This window comes from Epinephelus lanceolatus, chromosome 15 (genome assembly GCF_041903045.1).
Source record: "Epinephelus lanceolatus isolate andai-2023 chromosome 15, ASM4190304v1, whole genome shotgun sequence".
Classification (NCBI taxonomy): domain Eukaryota; kingdom Metazoa; phylum Chordata; class Actinopteri; order Perciformes; family Serranidae; genus Epinephelus; species Epinephelus lanceolatus.
The window spans coordinates 16719725-16747063 of NC_135748.1; the positions used below are offsets into that span (position 1 = coordinate 16719725).

Here is a 27339-nt window from a genome sequence, read left to right on the forward strand (position 1 = left end):
ACAAATGTTCCAACACATGCACACACATAAAGAATACACAGGCAGGGAAAACTGAATGGCTGATATCAAGGTTCCCATCTGCTGTCAGATCAATATTTTGTGCAAGCCTTGTAGGCCTGTCTGTTTACCCTAGGCATCTGTGCCTAGCATACCAACCCAGCGCAATGTTTGAGCATGTGACTGTGTAATAATGGCAGATAGGGGAACTAATAGCCACCGCAATATCTGTAGCTTGACCCAGTGTGCCTCTCCCTAATTGATCTATAGATTAACATCAGACACATCAGTCAGGGGTTAACCTTTTCTGTTAGCTGCACTGTCTTTGCTGTGGATTATCAAGCAATTGGAAGGCTGACAGCGACTGGCAAGAAAGAAGCTATCCACAGTCTTGATTTTAATGTCTTTTAAAGGAGAGGTGAAAGGGAAATGGCGTTAAAACCACTTTAATTAATACACAAAAAAATGTGTCAGTTCTGATATGTAATTTTAATAATGTGCATTTCTTTCCTTTTATTCCACACTGTGCTGATGGAAAGTTTATCTTCAAACAATCACCTTTCTTGGCCCGGCCCTTTGAGTAATCTTCCTCCTCTGTGGCTTCCCTCACAAAGTGTCCATTTCACTGCGGCAGACTCACCGAGGTCAGGCCAGTCCAGCCCCGCTTGGCCCCACAGTTCCCTTGCCCTATATGTACACTTGGTCCGGCTATGTAAACTTTGACATGTGGGTGTCAATCTCTCCCATATTTACCATAGGCTTTATCAGACCATGATTAGTTTTCCGAGCAAATTTGGAAGAAAAAAGAAAAACACCACTAGCAGTGTGTAAGCCAACACTGCGTGTGCCACTGTTGGGCACTGCATATTTACAAGGGTCCTGCTTGTTTTGCTAAGGCTTTCTCTGTAGGTACATGTCAACTGAGGGCTTTTGGAAGAAGCATGGGGTTTATCAACAAGCAAGAAAGGGTGCGTACACGCACGCCGTCCACCCCGGCAGGTTCATGTTTGTTAACTGTGCCGTTCCTCCACTTGTACTGTAAATACTTAAGGTGTAGCAGATGTCAACAGTAGGATTTCAGGGAAACCATCACAATATCATCAAGGAGTTTGTCCAGACCCACTTGAACAAATAAAAGATGGAGGGGCCTGAAGTTCATAATGCGCTAAAAAAAAAAGAGATGGCTCTATACTAAAACAAGACAGATGGGATTATTTTCATTTATTGCATTAGGAAAACAATAGCGTAGGACATCCTAAGATTGAACTTGATAGGATTATATTTGTGGACACTGGTCAATGACATACGAGGGCCCTAAGTGTTTGCCTCAAACAAATGGTCCCCACTAAACGTGTACTCAAGCCAGAGTAAATTTGATTGTGGTGAATGGAGAGAGGAGGGGTGGCTCGGCCATTCCTGTAAACACTGGAGAAAGAGAAACATTTGCCATGACACGGATAAAGCAAAGATGATAATAGCATGCAAATGTTGGCAGATGCAACAAAGCAGTTTGCTTTTATGGACCTTGAAGAGTCCTCGTAGAATAATGACACTGACCTTAGTTTGTACTACTCTCTAGTAGCACTGCTATTGGCTTGCAGTCATGTCGGGAAATTAATGCTTTATTTTAATACATATTTTACAGGCACCAAAGCTCTTTGAATGTGCAGTACTCTGAATCACACTGGCTTACAGTGCAGCAGGTAAGTTTATAGCCCTTTAAAGCTAAACTTACTCCTTCCTGTGCTGCACCTAATCCAGAGTCAACTCTCCTCATCCATGTACAATCTCATAACCACTGACACAGATCTTATCAAAAGTTATTAATATTGAAGTTTGACTTCCTCACTCCCATGTTACCACCCAGCCCGGACCAATCCCGTTTTCTACTGTGCAGCGCCATGGCAACCAAGGGAACGCTTGGTCTCTGTTTAATAAACGTGGACGGACCGGAGCGAGGGTCCCGTATTGACCACTCAGGAAGAGATTAAACGCTGGTGACATTTCCGAGGTGGAATTTGCAATTTCCACAAATATGAGGGCGTCCTCAAGCCCGGCATGACAGCACATAAAATCAATACAAATAACCTGAATCCCTAATACCTTGATCCCTGTTAGTGGAGGGATGCATTACAACTAAGACACTGGGAAGTGGGAGACACAGCCCTCCATAACCCCCCTACCACCACCACCGGGCTCACTGCTGATTCCTATCGACTGTCTCCAGGCCAAACACAGACGCAATAACAATTAGGTGGGACACTGGCCCAATTCTCTCCCTCTCACACAAACACACACATATGTCAGAAACACACACACGCACTCGTACAACACTGCATGCAACATACAAATGTGAGAAATGACATTTTCGGACGTTGTTGTTTTCTATGGGTCAGACACATAGATATAAACATAAGAAGAGGTGTTCAGCAGCCATTAGAAACTATTAAATGCCACACAACATGATTCACAAAGCCAACATAAACATTCCTATTGATATTCAGACTGTGGAAAAGATATCTTCGGGAACACATTGGCCACACCCGTTGTGAGTCATCACACCAAGCGGGATTAGCGGGCTTACCCCAGACTTAGCCGAGGGGAGACACTGAAAAGAAAACAGCTCTCCTTCTCTATATCCTCTTTTCTGTCTGTTGCAAGAGCCAAAATTGGGGGGATTTTGAAGGTGTGCTGCACTGTACAGTAGCTACTGGGCAGGGTCTAGCTGACACTGGAACTTTGGGAGTTTTTATTCACTAAGCCCTCACAGAAGGGCAGGTGAGGCAAGGCAGGTGGCTCTTTTACTGCTCGGAGAGCAGTTGGCTCCTCTTCAAAGCAGGTGCCCGTAAATGTCACACCACTTTGAGTCTACATGGAGCGCTCATAAACAAAAGGGATACAACTGCGAGGTAGACAAGTTGGGAAATTTTCCCTTATCATGGGCATTAAGTCCTCGGATAGCTTCAAAGAGTCAGGAGTGGGAATCGGCTGCTATCAACTGGCAGATCATACACAGTCACATATGGATGTTTAAAATGTTGTTGGATGACGTCGAGGAGGCAATCAGGCTCAGCTGTGCTGCTTCATTTCCTGCTGATTGTGATGTGGCTCCATTACCTTTCTATGGAGGTGATAACAGTGCACCTGCTGTCTCCGCTTCCTGTGTCTGACCACAGCTAGCCGAGCTCCTCCCCACTCAGCGCGGCTGTCTGCCTACAGGTGGTGGTGGAGCTGTTGACCCTGCGGCGCTGCCAGATGCACACACTTATGGCAAATAGCTCTCATTATGACTGTTTTTTATTTTGGATTAGCTGCTTATAGTCCTCTTCTTATCCAAGAATAAGGAGGCTATTCCAAATACTGCTTTAAAGGGGTGGTCCACCGATTTTACATATAGGTTCAGTTTACTTGTCATAAAGAGTATAACTCAGCCGGCAATAATTGAGTAGTGTCTTCTGTGGCTCTTTTAGAAGCTCGCCAGAGTCTGGAAAAATAACCCAGATGATGTCAAATTAAAGACCCCATTTATTTGCATTATAGGATCCAGGGTTTTTGGAGCTTGACCTGCAGGAAGTAAAAGACAGATGTTTTGAACCTTTCACTGCAAGAAAACTTACACATGAAACAAATATGGTGTTTGCATCTTTCAGCTGAACAAATACATTTTCAACTGTTTCAAAATATTAATTATTTGTGTATTACTGCTCTCAGATTGAGTCAGTGTAAGCAACAGATGAACTCCAGCCTATGCCTGTTTGGTATGCATCGCTGTGCTTTATACAGCAGTCTGCCACCTTTATGATATGATACGATACGATACGATACGATACGATACAATATGACATGATACGATAGGATTTGATACGATACAATTCTATTGTCAGTTTACCATGAAATTCATTTTGCATCTGTGGGCAGTTCTGTTCAAGAAATTTACACACAGGCTGAACATACAGTTACACATATGACACTTTTGATAAATTTACAAATAGGTATAGATTTTATTTTGACAAATTAAAGACATTTACACCATGAATTGGTGCAGAAAATTGACAGATTTGTGCAGAAAAATTCACCAGAATGCTGAAAATATATATATATATATATATATATATATATATATATATATATATATATATATATATGTGTGTGTGTGTGTGTGTGTGTGTGTGTGTGTGTGTGTGCCCTTCGCCCTTGTATGTACGAAACATATCAAAGAGTTATACAGTTATGTATACATACATATACATACCAAATTATATCCTCTTTATTCAGATCTCAGTTAGCAATTGATTTAGTTTTGGAACAGGATAGACTGATGTATTCAAAACCAGAAATTCAAATTTGAAGATCAACACTATTAAATCTTTAATATTGTGTGTGACACTGATGATATTTTGAATGTTGGTTTACACTCAGGATAGATATTTAGGACCAAAAACAATTTTATATGGGATTTAGTCTGCACAAAACAACTGCATGAGAAATTGCACAAAATAAAAAAATACACAGACATATAAAAAAACAACACTTATCTGAAACTTAAATGCAAAAAATAAATAAATAAATGTACATGACAGAATGTAGACTATATGTGTTCAGTAATGTTTCAGTCTGACAGCATGGAAAGTGAATATTAGAAAAAGTGCTACAAACGTGCAGGGAAAGGCAAGAAGACTTTATATTACAATTTGTGTTTGGTTACTTTTAATGTGCATTAAGATAGATCTCATCAACTACCCACACACTTGCACCCACTTTTTAAAATAATTTCAAACACACAGACACATGTGCATCACATTTTAGCAAAGTGGTCCTTTATCCTTCCCCCATGTGCTCTTTCCTCATGTGCGCAATGAAGTCCACATATTTATGTGAGTTGTTTCTTTTTCCGGCCCCCCGAGATGAGGGATCACTGATGGATGTGAGAATCTGAGACCTGGCTCTAAAGCTCGCCTGTCAGGAGGCATTACTGCTCCGTGTTGTGCAGGAGGACAGTTGGAATCCTTCAGCACTGATATCTTAATCTGCGTCTTTCAGGAGCACGACTCCTGATGAAGTGGTCACTGAGGAGGGAGGGGAGGAAAGGGGGGTGGATCCAGGTGACCTGTGACGTTCACTGAGCAGGTAAATCTGAAGTAAAAGACATGCCTGGACACAGCGGTTCCTTGCTCCTTCTTTTTCTTTTCTTTTTTTTTTTTAAAGCCAGAATCCTCAGCTTTTACCCCCCATTGGAGGAGAGTGTTTGCAGGAGAGGGGGTTTTAAAAGCTGTGCCCCAGTTAAAGCTGCCATCATCATTACGCTAAGGGGTTGAACTGTGGCGGCGTAATGTGTGTACCGAGTTACTCCGTCTGTTTGAAGGGCCCTCAGCAGAAGTGTGTCTGCTGTTGACACTCCCCATTTAATATTGTTTGAATTTTTCATCAAGATCCCAAGCCCTGTTACAAGAGCCCTTTGTTTTCCGACTTGTTTGTACATTCTTTGTGCGTGTGTACGGGTGTGTATGTGTGTGTTTGCAGAGACATTATAGACTTTTATTTAGTTTGAAATGTAGCAAGCGTAGTATGGCTTTACATGTCTCTGTACACATTCTTATGTCAATTACTCCGACAGTTTTACTACACTGTTTTCTTTTCTAAGACTTGTCCTGGAGGTCTGTGGTGGTCTAGTGGGGGGATCCTCTGGATTGGGCATCCAGTTGCAGACGTCCCTGTAGCCTTCTCTTCCAGCATCTTTTGTGCAGGAGACCCTGACGCAGGCCTTGAATGCAGGTCACCGCAGGTTACTGACAAAGCTCTGTGAAAGGGGGGGTTTTGTGTGTGCGCCTGAAAGAAGTGCACGCGATTAAAAATAGCCTGCCTTCCTGTCAATGCATCGCCATTAAAAACAGCTGGGCCGGGCCGCTGCCTGCATTCAGCCACGTGAAAGTTGATTCTCTCTTTGTGCCGCTATCTTGTCACAACTCCCCCTTTACTGCCGCCCTTTGTTGGCTGCTTTGTGCGAGCGCCATCACGGAGGCAAAGTCAGCCTCATAAAAAGAGTTCATTTTGGATTCACTGGCCTCCGATGAACACTGGGAACTTTTCTTTTTTGTGCCTCCGTCCATAAATTGGCGCTCACTCACCGGGCCCTGTCAGTCTATTTCAAAAGATTCTTTATGGAGCATTTCCTACTTCTTCCTTTGGACACGTTTTGTCAATTCACCCATGTAGGTAATCAGCCTAATCACACTCGGCTGATTTTGGGGCTGCCAGGATACCAATGGTTCAGCCACAATGCAGCATGGGGTGCTCCGCTAATTTAATTCATCTGAATGAAGGGGGCGAAAAAAATCCATCAATGTATTTTATTTGTGCTGACAGCAATAGATTTAGATTAATCAACTTCAATCTCATCATGTTGTCAGATGATCTTGTGGGTCCATGACAGTGTTTTCATTTTGCTGTCAGTTATGACACATTAGAGCTTTCATTGGCTTTAGGATGAGTTCTCTGAGTCTACAGGTAAAAGTAAACACACAGGATCCCACCCATGGAGCAGCTGTTAGTGCCTTCAATGAATCAGCCTCTACCTGGGCAACCAGGCACTCCAGGGGTTAATGGAAGAGGAGGAGGACGGTCTCGTCTGTGCGGCACAGCCTCCTCTGTTAGATGTGGTGCTCTCAGGAAGCCCTCCTTTACCAGGCTTGTCATTTTCCACCACCCCTTATTGTTCCACCGCCTCTCTCTCTCTCTCTCTCTCTCTCTCCCTCTCTCCCTCCCTCTCCCTCTCTCTTTTTCCCTCTCCCCTGGGCCCTCTCTTCACTCTGTCCAAGGCCTATTCCGATGCCAAGCGAACACACACACGAGCAAGCAGCAACATGCACCCTCACACCGACACACGCTCAGAAAGACAGACACGGGAGCACACCAAGACGCAGAGGAGACACACGCACAGGACCCACACACACAATCAGAAAGTCTCTAAAGGGCCTTGTTATCTTATCAGTATTGTCATCACTCTATCATCCACAGCCAATCCTCTTGTCTGATTGCCCAGTGACTCCTAAAAAAGGTACAATTTACACCTACAAGTACAATTTAGAGGAGATTTGGAATAAGCCAAAGCTTAGAAATGACATTCAAATCATAGATTGCCACACAGAGGAATATATAACATTTAATTTACAGAGAAAGAGTGTGCTTATATGTGATATGTGGCTGTACAGTGACCTGAAGCGTCCAGCTCATAATACAACACTTGTGTCTTGTCAATTAAACCCTTTAAAGACTTTTTTTTTTGTGGAACTATTTGTTTGATTAGTCATGACACCGCAGGTAGGAGTAACACCTGGCAATGCAGTTAACTTTAATGTGTTCATCAGTCATCACAGTCAGAACATGTTGGTGCACTGATGGGTATAGTGGAGTGTGTGTGGAGAGCATATGGATAAGAGAAAATAAAAATGCAAAATTACAAAAGAAAAAGAAGACGAAATTTGCAAATTTGCTTTTACCAAATTTTCTAAATTGTTATTTTTTTTATTATTGTTTGTGTCAGCTAAGTATTTGTGTTTATTTCTCATCAGCTCTTGATTTTATTTGTAATAAATACAATAAATATAAAATATTTTTTTTTAGGATGGGAGGGTTGGTGGCACCAGGGGAAGCTTGCCTCAGGCATCAAATGTCCTAGGTTCGGCATTGTGTCACCATCTTGATTGTTGCTGCCATACGGGCTGTGCACCACAAAAACCAATCAATAAAATCAATATTCTTTTTTTTACTTTATTTTAATATTGGAAACAAACATTGTCTATAAGGCCCATATGTGTGTATACATAGCCTATAAATATGTATAAGGCATCCAGTGTATTATGTTTATCCACATAATGAAATTTAACATGTATAAATGCACTGCAAGAGCTGCTATACTCATTCATAACTATAATATCAGTACGTTTACTCCAGTCTTAAGACAGTATAGCTATAATACTTGGTATTATTTATAATTATAAGTATTAAAATAGAGCATGAATTAATTTATGGTTTTATGAACATCCTTGCAAAAGATCAGCCTTATGGTCATACATTATTGGGTGTTACAGCAGGTCTCAAAGGTGGTATACTATATATATACTATTATAGTAAGGATATGGGCTTCGCAGAAAGTGTTACCAACTCCTCCTCTCATCCTGCTCCTTTTCTTTGTCACGTCTCTCCGCCACTCTGCTCTTTTGTTCCGTCTCCCTGTCTGCTTTGGCCTCTGCTGCTGCTGCTGTTGCTGCTGCTGCTGATGGAAGGGATTGTCTGGTTTTATTAATATGACAGGTGAGCCTGCCCAGCTGCTACCTGAGTGCTCGCTGTATGTGTGTGTGCGTGCATGTGCGTGCCAAAAAGCAGCAGCTGCCTCATGCACGCAATGTGCACATGGTCTCACATGAACCCGTTCACACAGGCGTTGGCATATAGACTTTTATTTTATCGCATAATTTTAAAGCCGTTTACAAGATGCTCTGATCTGGAGTACATCTTTTTGTCAGACTGGTGCAAAGCAGCAACACTGCACAGATGCTGTCCACACCGGAGCCATATTTGTGTGTTATTACCCTCATATATCACAACTCTGTTTACTTCCTGGGCTGCAAATCACCAGTGTAATTTTCACTGCCCCCTCTGAGATGACCATAATATCCCTGTTCTTGTAGCCTATATACACTTTATGATTTGACTCATATGTTGGGGTTCAATACATCCATATTGACTCAGGTAATTGAACACAAGGGAGACAAGCTGTATTCATAAAAGAGGCAGAGAGACCATTCAGTGAATAGAGGGTTATTGGAACAGCAGTTGAGAAGCTTCCAGCAGTTTGTGCTCTGAGAGAGGCGTCGGGCTGTATGTCTGTCATTGACTGCAGTTCAGGCGTGAAGATGGCAGCACAGAGGTCTTCCACCTGAGCAGATTGTGTTCCGAGTCGCTCCATTACCTGAGTGGACCACCTTTTGTCTTATAGCTCCATGTGGAAAATGAATACAGCAGGAGTCAGAGGGAGCGTGTGTTTGCGTGTGTGGGGTTTTTAGGGGAGTGAAGGTCGAGAACATTGTTGAAGGTTTCTGAATATATACACCTTTTTAAAGGCACGCAACACCTGCTCTTGGGTTTCTGTCATCTGATAATAACAAAGGAAGATAATGTAGCTTCATGAGCCTTTATTTGCTGTCTGCTAAACGGGCTTCAAATCACTGCAAGCCCGCTTTAAAAGTCTCTTAAGTTGGAGATTTTTTTTAAAAGCCTTTGGCGTATCATTCAGTTAACCTACAGAAGTTAACAGATGCCAGCTGTCTACAATAAACCAGTGTCTCAAAATAGGAGACAGGTATATTTTATTAGCGTTCTCCAGGGAGTCGACAGACTGGCTGGCTGATGGGGCAGAGATAGTGCCGGCCCACTTAGTTAACAGAGTCTGGGGACAGAGTCGTCCCTGCGCTGACCCATGACCGACATAGCCGGCTGCTGGGTAATCTGTCAGCTCCAGCAAACTGCCATTAAGTTTTTATCACTCTTCATAAAACAAGAAGGGCAACCTGAAGTACCATTCTCTTGAATCACTTGATGGGACAGATTTTTCATGATGCTAATTTATAGGCTGCCACAGTAATTAAATCAAAACTAATATGCTACGTTATCATAGAAATACGCTGACATGTTAAGATATAAGTAAAAAATATTAGACTTTAAAGAACACACCAAAGGCTCTTTTCCATTGCCCAAAAACCCACTAACACCAGCTAACATCTGGCTTACACTACTGCACTACTTGTACTAGCCACTACACTAGGGAGGCCCGGAGACTGAATAAGTAAGAGATACTAAAAATTAGTAACGTCCGTAACATTTTTTCTGGTCTTCGTGCTGCTTTCTACTGTTTACTAACCTGTTATCTGCCCCATGTGTGACATCAAATGTGACACACCAGAAAAAACCCCAGAAAGGAATGCTCGTCTACTGCAGAGCCGTGCACCCAACTACTAGTACTACTGGCAATGGGAAAGGAGTCTATCACTGATTTTTAACAGGTTTTCCCACGTTTAAAACAATGCATGCACAGGTTAATTTTTGTGGGAAAAGGGCACAAAAGGAGGCTGCTGTGGCACAGCTTTGAATACAGGCCAGCTCTATCTGTTTCTTGATCAGCCAATTTCTAAAAGAAGCAGGTAGAATTGGTACAAAGGTCCCGTCCGCTCAAGGAGGCCATTACTCATGAGCTACATTTTCCATCCAGCAGAATATTAGTTCTTTCTAGGTGTGGGCCTGTCAAAAGACAAGGTTAATGCGGTGCGTCGCTGCTTAAAGCACACTTTGCTCTTTTCAAATTTTACCATTGTGCCTGGCGAGATCAAAAGGGCCCTTTCAACATGTCGCTGTGTTCAATGAGCTTTCATGTCTCCCCTCATTACTGGAAAACTTTTCTTTGATTGAGCCGAGGTCTGAGCAGAGTTTGGACAGACAATGGGGCTGGACGACTTTCACCGGAACACAATGAGGAGGCAACAAAGATGTTGTCTCAAATCCCTCTCGAGATGTTGGGCCCCCACGCTTTACTGTGGGACAAACAGGCCTGTGAATTACAGTAAGACCCCTAAAAGTGAGGATTTGTAACTCCTCTGATCAGACTCAGCTCACGACCAGCGGAGGCTAAATCCCCGCAGAGAACCAGCGGCGAAACAGGGGATGAGATGAGCTTCTGCGAATACATCTCTGCCCCTTTAAACCCTGTCTGCTACTCCCTGGAAGAATGGTTTAAAGTTAAGTTAATTCAACTTTAGATTTTGCTCATTTTAACAAAATGGAGGGCTGTACATTCAGTGGATCTTTTAAGAGAAAATTTCAAGTTACACATGACACCTTTGCTTTAAAAAGAGATATTTTATTCATGCAATTTCCACACAGTTTCAAAGGGGTTTTTTTAGTTCTAAGAAAGTTCATGCCAGGGCACCAATATTTTTTCCAATCATTTTTTTGGCTATAGAGCAAACAAAGCCTTGAGTGAATCCTTGAGTGTACACACACTCCTCTCTGACTCTGAGAATTGGGCTGCAAAAGTCAGGAAACACAGACAGAAGTGGCGTTTTACTGATCAGTAGTGGGTCTCTGAAGAAACAACTTTTGACCTTCTTCTTCCTCCGTCTTTCCATCACACACACACGCACACGCCATCTTTTTAATTCTTCAATTTCTCATTGTCCACAGTATATATATTCTTACTCACAGCCTGCTTTTCTGTATCTGTCTCTCTGACTTTTACAACTTAATTTCCTCCCCTGTTGATTTAAATTGTTTGTTTTAAAATATTTTTTTTATTATCTTTCCAGTGATAATAACAGCTTTATAGGCGCAGGTAATTACAGACTGTGAGACCAAAATGCCAACAAGAGACAATATAAATATTTGAGTGATTAGAAAAAAAGAAGCTGTCCCTGTGACCTGGGCTAAGTAGAAAATTGAAAATGAAATAAACTGTGCCTATTGTGAATTTTCCATCCTGATAATTTCCCCCCTTTCTTTGGAGGAGCCAGCCAATAAGAGCCAAGCTTTTGTTCCTGTTATCACACACTGTTCATTTGTCCCCCAGCCGGAAAGCCATGTTAAGATAACGCCATCCTATCATCTGATTGTCTTATCAAAGTTGAGCGACACAGCACCCCCAGTCACTCTGAACAATCAGTCAGCCCCGATGAAAAGGTTAAGTGCTCCACACACCTCTTGTTCAAGTTTGTGGTCCAAATACATAAACAGCAAAAAACAATAAATAAACCATGAGTATTTATTACACACACAGTTTATTCAAGATTTATAGGTCACATGTCATTTAACAAACCAGGTCCATGTAGGCCAATACTCAAGCCTTGTTTAATTTCTTACGGCCTCCTCTCAGCATTTCAAGTGTAAGAGTGTGCAACCCTTATACAGCGTGTGACACCAAGGTCAGTGGAATTGCCCCACTTGAACTAAAAGACATTTAGTTTGGTTTGGAAAGTGAAAACTCGAACGCCATTAATTTGTTTGCTCTCCCACTAGTCATGACCACAGCAAATGCCATCACCTCAAAGAAGTGGTCGGCCGTCCTCATTTTTATTTGTTTGTTTCTTTGGAGGGTGTGAGAAGTTGTGGAGCAGCGGCTGTAGCGGACATTGGACTTGTAGGGGGGGACGTGGGGACGCTCCAGAAGGAAGGCTTTGCAGGGGAGAAAGCTATAGGGAGCTAGCAAACAGGTTAGCTAGCGACTGAGAGCGGGGGGGAGCAGCGGAGGTGGTGATGGTGTTGGGAGGGGTGGGGATTCATTTAGCCAGGCATAGCTGCTCTTGTTTGTGGTTGTCCCTGACAGCGTCGGCAACGCTGCTCCAAAGCACCTGTGTTTGCTCACTAGCTTTCCCCCAATCTGCTCGAAAAATGCTGTGAGCATGTCACATGGTGGCCAGATAGCCCGGGCACCATGGGAATACAAAAGCCGGGGCTTTTAGAACAGTTAATCATTAATGGAGGCCTCTCTTTTGTTCCCATTCAGCTCCACGCTGACAGAGGCTTTGATATTACATATGGCAGACAGGTCAGACGTAGATATAGCCAAGTACATCGATGGGGAAGTGCTTTCAGGTTGCATGATGCAGGGTGATGAAAGTAGACGGAAAGCAGGGATGGAAAGTGTCCTTCAAAGTAAGCCATGTGCATCTGTAGAGGATAGGGAGAACAGGCAGGTCAATACATTACATTTTATGCTATTTTATAATATGACATAGGTGTAGAGTTCGTAGGGGCACAGGGGAAGTGCACAACTCCCTCCCAATAAAAACATGAAAGTAACAGAGGACTTTATTTTGATTAAATTAAAGACATTCAAATCATAAATTGATGCAGAAAAGACAAATTGGTGCATAAAAATTCTCCAAAAATGCAGGAAATCAAATGTTTGATGCCCCAATGTTGACCTAAACCCTAAGCCCTTGCAATATAATCATTTTAACGGCGCTACGAACTGGTAGAGGTGAGTCTAATACATGCGGGTAGTACAAAAAAGCTCAGTAAGTGTGCTTAATTACACTGGAAGTCCTACAATACCAAAGAAAAAAAAGTTAGAATTAGGACGACAAACTCGTGATTACACTATTGTCACTGATTGGCAGGATGGCAATAAACGGAACAAGTCTTTCATGGGATGGGAGGCCACTTTACCAACCCCACAATTAATTAACATGCCCTAATCTCAGTTTGCTCTCCATCTTGAACTGTCAATGAAAAGTCCAGGACTCATTTCATGCCCGTCAAAGTGGGCTTTAGAACAGGAAAAAAAAAATGCATGAACTTGCTTTCACAAAGCAGGGCCGAATTTATCTTGAGGGGAGATTAAGTTTACACAGCCACATTCTTATAAAGCACTAAAAGGGTCAGAGACAAACTCTTATCTCCCATTTACCTCAGCATGCCAATGGTTCTTTATTGAAAGTTAGTCATGACCCAGCCCCAGCCCCCTCCTTTGCTAATAATACTGTATGGGAGTTGGAGAGGATAGTGGGATCACAAACATTTACGGCTGAAAATGTAGCACAAGAGGAGGCAAAGTGGCTACTCAACGCAGGATGCTTGGTGCGCCCGGGAGTCAATCATTAACGTGGCACTTTTAGTGATATCTGCTCTGAGTAGAAGTCAAAAGATAAATGAAGGTTGTGTTTCAGGGAATGAAGTAAGGCTCCAACTTAGGTGCTTTAGCAAACATACCAGCCCACACATAGGTTTCTTTTGAGACGTTTTTGTGGCCTCGGTTCTCATGTCGCAGTCTCACCGAGACAATGTGTTCTCAAGCTGGACAACAATAGTGAAATGACTCAGGTTTATGTTTGTGTTGGCGTCAGTAAAGCACTTCCTGAAACCTTTTTACCTCTCAGCCTTTCCAACATCACATATATTATTGTACGTGTATGTTCTTTTATGAATAACCTTTTATACAAATAATGAAATGGCTTTCTATGTACGACAACATGCCCACAAAGGTAACTTAAACCAAATGTAATTAGTTGACCTATTTTGAACATCATATAAGGGAAAGGTACATTCTTTTCGTTCTTCTGCAGCATGATGCAGAGACTCGACCACAACATACAAACATTTCATATCCTCTTCGTCATGTGTGAGCGTCATGCAGCCATAAATCTTTCCCTTCCTTACGTGCAGCTTGACTTCTCTACAGTGTGTTTATTTGCTAACCCTGGTCACCGACGATAAGGGCCATTGGTGTCCCCAAACCGTATAGCTTGCAATCTCTCTCAGTGACAACACGCCTCATGTTCCTACCAACGCGTTTGCTCGCTACTGCCCTACAATAAGAGGAAAAAAAGAACAAAACATAGGTGCTAATAAATCCTCTTTCTCAGCTATAGGGAAATAAATTAGGTTGAGCGGAGTCAAAGGATGGGCTTAACAAGTGCATGCTTCAAACAAAAGTTCGTGTTTCAGGAGGGAAGGTGCATGGGTGATGGATGGCTTGGCAAACATAGTTGACATACCTGGCCAATGCCATGGGCCGGTCACAACCCAGGACTGAGAGGGACATTGTGTGAGTGTTTGAGTGTGTGTGTGTGTGTGTGCGCATCAGCTCTTCAGCAGCTATCCCTCTTCCCTCTGAGACTTCCTCTCCCTCCTCTCTTCCACTCAGGCCGTGGGGATCACTTCAGTCAGCAGAGCCCTGTTTGACAGAGACACAGCCTCCATATAAATCCCATCCTCCTATTTATTTGATGTGCAGTTCTACTAGGACGCCTTCGATCCGTCCTCAGGGAGCCCGCATCTCAAAACACTCAAATAGTCTGGGTGTGGCGATAAGCACGGGGCTGGAATTATACTCCCAAATTCCCAAATCCTTATAGAGCATTGTTCCATAGCGCTTTATACACAGGGAGAAAACTGACAGGCAAGGACTGGTGAATTATTGTTGTTTCTATTTTATATCCTTTAATGTTTAATATATATGTGTGTGTGCGTGTGTGTGTTACATGTAAAAGATGAACAGGAAAAAATGTGAATGTGTGACGGAAAAAAAAAAGTCCAGGTTGCTCCATGAGTGCAGTTTGGAGCGTGGGAGATGGGTCAGTGCAGTCTAGTGGATGAGTGGTAGACCTTTATGGGGAACACCCAGGAATGTTTAGTTAACTCGCCCGTCGCATTCAAGCATGTGTGTCAAAGGTGTTTACAGGGTGTTGACATTCACACATTGGCAGAGAGGTAATGTGAATGGTGGAGCCATGTCTGGCTGTGCTGGGCCCTGAAAGCGTTCAACAAAACTAATGTGAAACGTGGTCTGAAATGTTCCAGCGTGAACGGTGGCATTTAAATGAAGAAGTTGTAATCAGTTATGCAATTGGCCTTTGTTAATTTTTATTTAACCTAATTTTCATGCACCAAAAAAAAAAAAAAAAAAAAAATCTTATTCTTATGGCTGCAGCATTTTCAGCAAAAAAGCATTAAAATAAATATTTCCTTTACACTGCCAGTGTAATTAATGTAATTGTAAATAATAAAATATGCATTTTAAAGAGAATATTTTAATGTTTTAATATTTCTGTTAATACTGGCTTTTGACTTGTGTTGTTGTGTGCTTTATATTTTTTCATTATTAAATTATTATATCAAAAAGATGATGATTGTGAAAAATATATTCATTTGAATTTGAATTTGAATTTGAATACATTTGTTTTTTCAAATGTAATTTATATGCTAAATTATTATTTGTTTTTTAAAACATTTAATTCTGTTACCTGTAAAATGTAATGCAGCCTCATTTTTACTGTTGTATTTTCAAATGTGTAGAATTTCATCTGACATCTGATAATTAGTTGGATCAATAATATTAACAAAGCAGTTGTTGTTTTTTTTCAAAAGCAACATGTTTTATCTAATTACATATTTAGATACTGATTTAAAGACAATAAAAGATGCTTGTCCACATTTTTTTCCTATAGATACTTTACTTTGAAAATAATGAACCTTTTCTTCCAGAGGATTTTTGAAAACCATTTATAGGCTATATTTTTTTGTTTGTTGTGGTCGAAATGTAAACACAATATAATAACTCTGATTGTAAATTTCATGATGTGGAATTACAGTTGGAGCCACTGATAAAACCACCCTGATAATGTGTGGTTTAATTTCCCTTTATGTGATGGCTTAGCAATAAAACACAATTATCAAGTCATATATCCTCTCATTGTAACAAAGGGCAAACACAAGATATGTAAATGTTTAATTGCTCATAACAGTGTGACAATAAATCATATTTCCATATTTTTTTAAGTTTTTTTTTTTTAAGTATTTTGTTTGTTTTTAACACATAAATAAAAACTTAAATGTTTTCATCAAAAACTGACAAAAGAGGCCATTGGAAAGAATATTTTTAAAACAATATTCAAACACTGCTATTTTCCACAGACAAAAAAAGAAAAGTACTCCTAATTCTAGAAGTATTTAAATTTTGAAAATGTTTCCATACCTCACACAATATTTGTCTCAAATATCTAAACCTTAAAAAATTGATATAAGCCCCCAAAAAATGTGACTATATATTTTCTATTTTTCGAATACAAAAGCCAAAAACCTAATCAAGTCATTCTCCGAGGAGGCTATCTTTCCGTCTGCAGTAGGTTGCCAAAGAGGCAACCAGTGCCAGCAAGCACAAGTCAGCATGTCAGTCTGTCTGTCTGTCTGTCTGTCTGTCTGTCTTTCTGTCTCTTCATATGACCACCCACTGAGAGCTATGGGCCATGAAGTGAGCAGCTCCTACCAGCTTCACACTGACCTACAGGTGACAAGACACCTAACCTGTCAAAGTGCCTCTACGTCCAATTCCTTTAGGTCACGTCAGGTTTGGCTCCTGAACAGCACACCACAACGCTGCAGGTATCACTCAGACCGCCATTGTTTAAGGTAATTGGAGGGGTGTTGTAAGTTTCCTCCAGTATGACTCACACGGCTCTTTTCTCCACCCATGAATGCTGGAAGATTGTAGGTCATAGTGAACTTAAAAACGAAGTCCTCTCAACTCATAAATTACACGGCCACCGACAACCTTAAGCAGTGTTGAAATGCCTCGCACAGAGCTTTATTTCAGCGTTGGTGGAGCGTGAAGCTGAGAGCACCACCCCACAAGGAGCTGGGCTCTCACAGGCACAAAATAAGACAGCTATTTATCTTGCCATACCTGAGGTCTGACAATGCTGGCAAAGCGCTGGTGGTGCACCAAAGGTGGATGTGAAAACAAGCACTTGCTGTTTCTTAATGATGTTGCTCTTTGAGGTATTGCTTCCGTAACAGGTCATGTCTTTTTTCTTTTTTTTTTCTTTTTTTTTTTTTAGTGATATGGGCCCTTGTGAATAAAGTCTGGTCTTAAATGTAAGATTTTCTGCCCCAAACAAAAGGGTTCTCCTTCCTGGGACCTGTCTTGGCACAGCTACTGGCACTTTGAAATCTGATCTGATAGATTAAGAGCTTAGCCATTAGAATAAACCATTGTGGAGTCATCATGGGTTGCGTTTTCACTCCGGTCCTCCTGCAGTGTGTCTGTGTCAAAGTTTAAAAGAGCAATTGTGTGATGTCTCATTAAATGCACCGCAAATAAAAGGAAAAACTCTATATAATATATGTATTTTCGCTTGGTTTTATAAATGTGACACAGCCAGTAAAACTTCTCAAATGTTTTCCCTCACAGCATCATATTGTGTAGAAATCATCCTCAGTCTGACCACCCAGGGGGTCCCTGACACCACAACCTTTACAGAGGGGGATGGGCGTGTGTGTGTGTGTGTGTGTGTGTGTGTGTGTGTGTGTGTGTGTGTGTGCGTGTGTGTGTGTTTGTGTTTAGGCAAGTGTCTGCTCACATGCATGAATATGCTCCTTCATCTTATGTGTATTGATCCTCCTGTGACATCCCACTACTTCTTTTTTTTGTGTTTGTTTGTTTGTTTGTTTCAGATACATTTACTTTTGTTATTTTATTCCCCGGCAGACTTCTACAGGGAAGCAGGCTTACTTTACATTTCCTGCCCACGCAGACAACATTACATGTATTGAGTGTGAATACGCATTCAGCGGAGAACTGGTCAATGTAAATGCAAACACAAACCAACAAACCAAAACAAAAGAGCACAATATGGATCCCTCTCTCAGCCAGAGCCACTACACTTGCTCTGTTTGCCCTCTCTTCTGGCTGGAGTTGCCATTAGGTCATATAATGACCGCATTTCTCCCTCAAGAGCCCTCGGAAAGCTTTCTGCCTTTGGCTGGAAAAGGGCATCATTGTCTGGGACTCCTCACTTTGATTTTTCTTGCATCCCAAACTCTTTATCATTTTTTCCCCATTGTTAATAAAAACGGATTCAAACTGCTCTAAAATGATAATTCAGTCTTGTGCAAAACGCCACTTGGGCATCGTTATCACACTCTGTGCTTGACTTGTGCTGCCTCCTCTAAGAAGAGAAGAGGGTCAGCCGTTATCCCCCCTCCCCGGGCCACCACCCCGCCTTTTATGGCAAAGTGTGAGCGATTCAAGCCCTAAACGAGTACACATGCTAAGGTGAACAGAGATACACAAGCGATAACCTGTTCAACTAAACAACACCGTCATGGCAGGCAGAATGTGGACAGATAAATGACCATACAGTATGGCGTACAATGGGAATTAAAAGTATAGGGCAGCTGGGCTCTTATCTGGCCGGGGAAGAAGAAACCAGGCAACAAAGGGAGGCCTAAGACTAAGAGGCTTGATGCATGGGAAAGCCATGGGCCGGCCATTGTGGCTGCCCTTCTGCTGAGCAAATAGTCCAAACTGTTCATTCCCCATCTCCCATTCTCTCGCCGGTACATTGTTTGTGTCCTTGCATTTCATTCTGACTGGGGAAGATTGCTCTCAGGGCCAGTGAGCAAACAGTCCAGAAAAGAGCCAGCTATCTCCTGCCGTTCCCAGGAGAACTAGCATTTTTATTTCAGCTCCAAGCTGTCAAAGGATTGGAGAGTTTATGTCAGGATCCTGAATTAATTGCTTTAAGCCTCGGGGCCGACGCCGGCGTTTTTATCACCAAATGTTCGGTAAAATGTTTCCTAGCAAATTATGCAGCCCCCCCACCACCGCCACCACCATCGCCTCTTTTGGTCGCCAAACATTTGGTATTGGATACATACAGGATGAGTTTCTGCAACACAAATGATGTGTTTAGTTGTTGTGACAGCACAATGGTGTGAATAGTGATGGGCTATAGCACGGCTGTCAAGGATTTGGTGGAATGAAGGCAAACAGCAAACTTTTGTGTGTGTGTGTGTGTTTTTTTCTCTCACTCTCTCCATGACGGTGGGTACACGAGCCAAGCTTGGCAATAAAGTGAGTAAGCTTACAGATGCCTCAATAAACCATAGCTGTTCAGACATTTGGTGGACCGAGCTTTAAAGGCTCCAAACTGTCCTATGAACTGCCAAACTGATTTCAGAACCGTCTGTCATCCTCATATCCATCCCATGCTACTGCTTACTTAATAACTCTACACAGTATATCATACATTTGGATCCGTAAAACTCCCATATATGCCTGCAAACCATACATGCAGCCTAACTGCATATAGCAACTACTTAACCATCTGATGCAACCAGTTATAGGACAAACTTTGCACTAAGTTTCCATGCAGTGAGTGCATTAATATCTGTAATGTTAGTAGTGAAAATCACCCAGTTGATACAGTTGATAACTTTCTGGCTCCTAACACACTTTCCGATCCAGTGCATCAATCCCAAATATCCCATTTATCCTATGCAGGGATCTTTTTTTTTTTTTTTGAGTAAGAAAATTGCTGCAGTTTTTTATAAACATCACTATGTTGCCATATCTGGATGTTGTGTTTTCATTCTCTGTTGGCTCCCACGTAAACGGGCCAAAAACAATACAGGAGCGGGCGGTCCAACAGTTCCAGTCTTCAGAGCCACACACCAATAATAACTGAACCTGGATCCACCATCTGGACTTTGCTTTTCTTCACACAAATGCATCTGATGGCGTAGCGCGCCATTGTATTTGCATCAAAAAAGCATTAGCAATATTTCACCGTGCCGCACGATGCCATGATATTTGGATAAATAAGCCCTTTAACAGACTACCTGTCACTCACCCATCGCTGGCTACAATACATCAAGAGGGTGGTCCTCCAATCTAAATAATGGCGGGAGGTGTTCTCAAAAAATATGCAAGTACATTTCACCTGAAATGTTTGCATACGAAAGGAAGTCCATGTGAGATTTGCATGAATTCATAAACACAACTGTCATGACACTATGACCTCAACCACTGTAACAAGTCTGCACCCACAGCTAATTTAACTGTAACCAAGGCACTCAGTAATGAAACATGATATATATGAGATGCCCTTCTCACCCAAACATTATCTTTCTGCTGGGCACTTCAAGATAAGGGTATCCCAGCTCTGACCAATAAATCTGCCAGTTGACTCCTTAATCTGAACGGATATTAAGTGACAAACGCTGCGATGTTTCTGTCAGCGTCAAGCAGACGAGGGTTAAATAGTGTGTATCAGGGGACTACTCTGCAGTGGGGAAAACATACAGGCCTCATCCTTCACCATAATCTGCTCAACAGCCCTATAGACACCTCCCAGCTTTCCTCAATCCTTCAGCCTAGCATCCGCCTTTCCATTATAAATAACACAGCCATTTATATGGGATTAAATTGGGGATTAATTTGATTCAAGTCAGGGTATGGGAATTCATTAGCGGGCTGACAGTGGCACTATACATGGGGGGAATTTAATTTGAATCCCCCAAGGGAAGCACTATGGGGCACTGGGGCCGTGTTGAAATGGAGGTCTTAAAGACAAGGGGGGATATTGTTCCACACTTTAGATTTGGACACTTGTAAGGTAGCACTTTATTGGTGTTGATGGGCTGTTATCAAATTGAGAGCAGCAATGCTATTAGATGAGAGTGTAGACAGACCGTGCAGGAAGGAGGAGAGTTATCTGAGGGGAAAGAAGGCTGAGATACGGCCATGTCTGTCTGCTTGGATCAAGAATAGGTCTTGATCCTCACATGACCGTGAGGAAGTAAATGCAGGTTTTTCACACAGATTTGGCTCCCACTCATACGGTATTATAATGAGCAAATTATTTGAATGTCAGTGATTCTCATGAATGTTGAAATGGCATATCTTTCGCCGCCATTCCCTACAAGCTGTGCAGTGTAAAGCAAAGGCATTAAATTCAACTCGGACGCAGATTACAGAATTCACCCCTGCAGAACACCAACCTAGCATTCTCTAAATTGGACAAGTCCCATTGTAAGATAGCCTATCACAGTGCACATGTCTGCATAGGAGAACATATGCAGGACAAAATATTCCGTAGTTTGTTATTCCGAGGACGGCACCGGGGGCACACGGGCTTGTTTGCCTTTGCTGGGAGAGGAGATTGGATTGGGGGTTTAAATGAATCGCTGGCGCACCACGTTTATAGGTTTCATTAACTTTTAATGAGTTGGGTGTCCTTCGCTGTGATTGGCTGGCAAAGCTCTGCCTTCACTTCCTGGAACTGGAGCTGAGGGGGAAGTGAGGAGATATTGCAGCATGTTGGCTTCCATGTTATGGGCCATGTGCTGCTGAATGTGCCACACTGGGTGGAAATGGGTCAGAAGAGGGGATATAACGTGGTACTATTCCAAAGCAGAAGCCCCAGATATCCATCAGCACTGGCAACGGCTGAATCTAAAAACCTGGAGGTATCGAGTCTCGAGGGGAATAAAGAAAAACCTTGGCAGATCAATCACAGCCAAGCAGGCATCCCTTTACCACAGCTGACTGACATATCGTTTTATGGTCGCTTTGCCAACAAGGTTTGATCTCAAAGACAGGCATGAGACCCACTGGGAAATGCCTGTGGAATTACCAAAGAGGAGCAGGAAGCATCAGTGCGTGTGTGCGTGCACACAAATGCTGCCTGCAGTCAACTCGAGCAATACCTAACTTCATATTTTGAGCATCTTTAATCTCCTTCCAATATAGTATCTTTCTGCCTGGTTGATCACACATCTATTATCTTGCATGGAGGGGTGTTTCTGTACGCTTTATGATTCTCCTTGAGAAGCTAATCCCCTCCTCCAGTGCGCTCCTGAGCCTCACTTCAGCACTCCCAAGAAACAAAGGCCATGCCTGTCAGCTCCATTTTTATCTCCATCACGTTGGCACAAGATGGAAAGTTCTTCCTTCAGTCATTTGCATTATCTCCATCACCTTTGATTGTCAGTTCTTCAGAAACATTGATTGGTTTGGTAAGGTGGGGAATGACTTCTCCTCCATTTGCTTGATGACAACCCACAAGGATAAACACCGACCATCCATCCACTTCCAGGCGTATAAAAGCAGCAGGGTAGTGAGAGGCACCCCGTCCTGGCCTGAATGGATCGCCTTTAGGTCACTGCGTGTCCTGCCAGCTGCTGCCTCGCAGTACTCAATGGGCATTGTTGGTGGACCTCTCTCTCTCTCTCTTTCCCTCTCCTCTCTCTTTCTGTCTCAGGACATGAAGGAGTCCTACGCTGGAATGTCACACAGTCGTGTCAGAGGAGTGCGGACACATCACAGTCAGCGGCCGCATTCTCACCCTGTCCGTCCTGCCATTTCTCTTAAACACACACAGACACACACACCTCTTCTTTCCATCATAACAGAGCTCCAGACTGACCTTCATGTGTCCAGATTTACAAAATAACAGCCACGAGTGTGCAACTGTCCAATATTTTAAGATTAAAGTGTCAGGAATGATAAGAAGTCAACAGCAACCATTCAAAATCTTGTTTAAGAGACAAAGGCACGTGCAGAATGAGTCGCAGTTTTGCATGAACAAAAGAACAATTGAAGGGTATGTATGGCTTTGGCACACATCTGTAAATCCCTGATTATACTCAAGAAGGATGTATCAGAAAAACAACTTCTACATAAAATCACATATAAGACTTTCTACACTTCGTTGCAGACTGTGTAAAACACCCTCACTGCACAACAAATATTAAACAACCATTTAAATATGAACTATGTGGTACTAAAAGAGTGATATGCATGGTTTGCAAATGCTTGCAATTTTAAATTGAGTTTAAAAATATCACATATTTAAGAAATTTTGGAGGTAAATGCCATTACACTCAGACAGCTAATTTGAAGCTTCAATATCTGCCAGGAGCCCAGTTTAATTTGCTCAGTGATAAAGCTACATTATTTTGACATTTTCAACCATTTCCTTATTAAAATTAGAATATCACTAACCTAAGATAAATACTTTAACTTAGAATGTGCATTTGAGGCCTGTTTGATGCCCAAATTCTCTATAAAGCTATGTGGATAAAAAGTTAGAGTCACGTTGAGTCCCATTGGTTTACACTGAAGTATTTGTCCAATGTGCAATTTTAATTTAGGTTATACTGAATTTATAATTAATGTTTTCTTTAGAAAAAGTGAGAAATGATTACCATGACTGCACACAGGTGTGCAAATGCTTTTCATCTTTTAACTCTCATAACAGAATTTATTTTAGTGTATAATAAGACAACAGACTTAAGAATGTATTTTGCTGTTTTAATAATAATCTAAATTTTGATTTTCCAATTTGATATGTAACTTTATTGTCACGTTTGTATCCTTAATTGCTAATAAGCCATTTACCAATAATAGCAACAATAGCAGCAGGACAATAAATAGTTGCAATAGAGGCCAAATTTATTATTAATTCAGGTCAAATCAATGGACAATTTTACTAGATATTTATATATCTATGGCTTAATATTTTTTTCTGTATAATTTGACAATAATATAATGGTGTGTCTTATTTTTTCCACACACCTCTCAAAGTGGACAAAAAAAATCTAATACCCTATCAATGACCACATTTATTCATCTGCAGCGGAGACGTGCGGAACAAATTGGAGGCACATACGGTGGCTGGCCGGACAGGCTGCCGGAGCGTCACACCGGGACGGGCCGCCTGCTGAGAAACCATGGGTGGCTTTGAGTTTTGACTTTGTGGTCCCTTTAATATACTGAGGGACGGCAGTTTGCCTTGCTAAGATATGGGATTAGGAGTATTTCTGGTGAAAGAGGAGTTAAGTCGGGCTAGTGTGGACGGTCCCTCCCCTGCAAAAGGCTGAGACAGAATTACAGCTTGTTGGACCGGTGTCCCGCCGTCGCTATGGAGACAGATCTACTTGGGTGTTCCAGTCCGCGAGCTGCAGCGTGGAGCCTATAGGTGCGGCAGACGCCCTGCTGTATATAACACCATCTGACTCCATGAAATAACTCTGCACCCGAGTACCACACAGATGCACAACCTGATCAGCCATTTCTGATTGTTGAAAAGTTGTATCTGAAATTATCAGATCTGACGGCTGCAGCAGAGCCTCACGTGGGAATTTTCATATAATATTTCTTACATTTTCACATATATAATTCCTCTCTTTAATGCATCAAACTGCTGCAAGGATTGCCAGTGCCCTTACCTTGCTATATTTAGTTGACGCCCATGGGTGGATGCGCATGGCTTATAGAGTATTGAGTCATTCAGTAAAAACAGAGGCCCAAACTCGTCTAGGCATTAAAATGCATCGCTGTAGGGGAAATGTTTCACTGTGGAAGTCTGGTAGAATTGCATGCTATTTAAAGACATGGCATGAAAAAATGTTAATTGCTTATTATTCGAGTACATGTACATCTTTATAAAGAAGCTGAACTATTAATAGCAGGCATTTTAATCTATAGGCCTACTATATATTATTTCTTGGTTTGTTGCATGCTCTATTTTAACAGAACTTCATCATATTTATATTATATTTATTAATAAAAGCAGATTTCCCGTCAATACCCAGCAGCCGGGCTGCCTGCAAACGTGCAAAAGACGCGTCTTTGTGTCTTCACTAGAAAAGAAGTTCAGATTTTTCAGGCCTTAATCAAGAAATATGCAAATACCACCACGAGAAACGCGGAGAAATCAGGTTAGCGGAGTAAAAAGGATCAACAGGCTGCACCATCCTTTATTCAGTTGCTATAACAACAGATGTGCTCGTCTATGATGGTGCGTCTGCTGCAGAGGCATCCACCCTGATGGAGACAAAGTTAGGAGATGGGGGGGAAAGGTGCAGCGATGTGGCCTCGGCGCACTTTTGTCCGCCAGTACAGATTGAGGTTGGTTACCTTTGAACCGGCAAAGCTCCAAAAGGCCATTCCCATCTCAGTGCGCGCAGGAGAGGGCTCGACTGGGGTTATCCCGCCTGCTGAGGATCGGAGGGGAGCCGCGTCCGGATACTGTTGTTTGATATTGGTAAATGGACATTTTTGGAGGGCTCTCCATCTACTTAGGATTTAAAGGAGCAAATTATCCGAATACGGCGACATTATTTTTGCAGAAATATTAGGGGCCGCTTATTTTATTATTAAATATAATTTTTTAATATATCATTATCATTATTATAATTATTATTGTTATTATTATCGCAGCGTTAAAAGCTTATTTGAACATATAAAATAAAATATAATGAGTTTAAATTTCTGAGCAAGATAAAACATATATTACCTTAATTTAATAAAAGCTTGACATCACGATCACGAGCGCTTTTATGTATATTTGACAATTATTAATTTGAATATTCACTGACAAAAAATAGGCTAAATCCATTTGTATTAATAATGGCATAATATAAAAGCAGTAGCAGGTCAGAGCTGCAGCAGGACTCGTTTTAATGACATCAGTGCTGCAACAATATCTGTCAGCTGTACACTGCAAAAAATATCCAACTCAACAAGACAAGAATTACTCTCATATTTCTCTGAGATCCGCTATTTTCACCTGTTTCCGGTGTAAAAATCGACTAGAATTAAGTCTCTTTTTTGAAAAGAGATGGTTTTGTTATAAGGAATCGCCAGCACTGAATCTAGTGGAATTATCTTATCTTCATTTCTGCGCTTTTTAAGTTCCATTTAAAATCAGCAATCAGACTAAATCACCTGTTAGTGACACTTTAGTTTTTGCAGTGTAGCAAGATCTCTCTCCACGCAACTCAAAGACACAGAAACTTGAAGCAGCCTCCACCACACAACCTGCAGATCCCCTCAGCTTTGCACCACCCTGTCGTGAAATCCAATACGTCTCCTTTCTCATGAATTTAGGATATCAGCTCCTGCCACTACCCCTGCCCCACCACCACCTCCCCCTCCTCATGCAAGTCCGGGATCTGCCACCAAACCACGTCTCCCCTCTTGTTAAAAATCATTTTTAAAAAACGAAATTGGAAATTAAAAAAAGCTTCATACCTGTGCAAAAATAAGCCGGTGCTTGTTGTTGGCAAGCCACACAGGAGCCCATTGTAGAAGCTCGCCTTCTGCCTTCTGCAAAGGGCTCCAGACATCACGGCATTTATTTGAGCTCAAACTCTGTCACTGTTGACTTTAGCACAAAGCAAAGATTTCACTGCCCCGCTAGTTAAAAAAAATGATTATTTTACAGAGATATCGATCAGTGTGCTATAAAAAAATCAGCTTAGCATTATATGTCTAAAATGAATAGAACGAAATTTAATGTCTGTGTAAATTTACAGAGCCGCGGCGTCCTATTCAAAGTTTACACTTGTGCAATTTGGTTTGTGTGTGTACTCTTCCCTATATGTGGGCATAGCCTCCACTCTATTGTTTACTGGCTTTGTTTATTCGCAGATCACGCTGTTTAAAGTACGATCCGTAAAGAGGGTCTGGAGAATAAACGCACACTTTAGGCCCTACGTGTTCAGAAGGCGAAGGGGTGTCATTTGGTTATAAGGGGAGCAGAAATTTCCCCCTGCCTGCATGGCCTTGGATTTGAGCTCAGCAGGGAGGGAGAGAAAGAGGAGGAGGGGGGGGTTGATTCATTTGGACGACAACTAGCCTATCTTATCTAACAAGAGGGGAGGGTCCAACTACTTTAAAAATAGGGTGTAGACAATGGGCCCCCAGATTGTGGGGAGAGAAGTTAGAGCATCACATCCAGGCGGCTCTGTTCCCAAATCAGCCCCCTTTTCCAGCAACTATTCTCCTGCTCCACGGGGAGGCTGTTTTATGTGACAATGACACTTAATCTTATTCACTGATCTAAACTTTGCTGTGTGTGTGTGTGTGTGTGTGTGTGTGTGGAACTGGGATAAACCTTGGTGACTGGCAGGCAGGCATGGTGTTTGAGTGACAGTGCTAGATAAAGGCTTGAATCATAATGTGTCTCACTGTATGTGTGGGAATTTAAATGGCTGATTTAATACATG

The 27339-nt window shown here is 42.0% G+C and overlaps 1 long non-coding RNA gene across 1 annotated transcript; it reads right to left on the reverse strand.

The window, feature by feature from the left end:
• Positions 1-9133: 9133 nt before the first annotated feature.
• LOC117266767 (uncharacterized) lies at positions 9134-26650 on the reverse strand. Its single transcript, XR_004502519.2, has 2 exons — positions 26363-26650; positions 9134-12708 (listed from the first exon to the last, which is right to left on the reverse strand). It is a non-coding gene; the product is annotated as an uncharacterized LOC117266767 (long non-coding RNA).
• Positions 26651-27339: the final 689 nt, after the last annotated feature.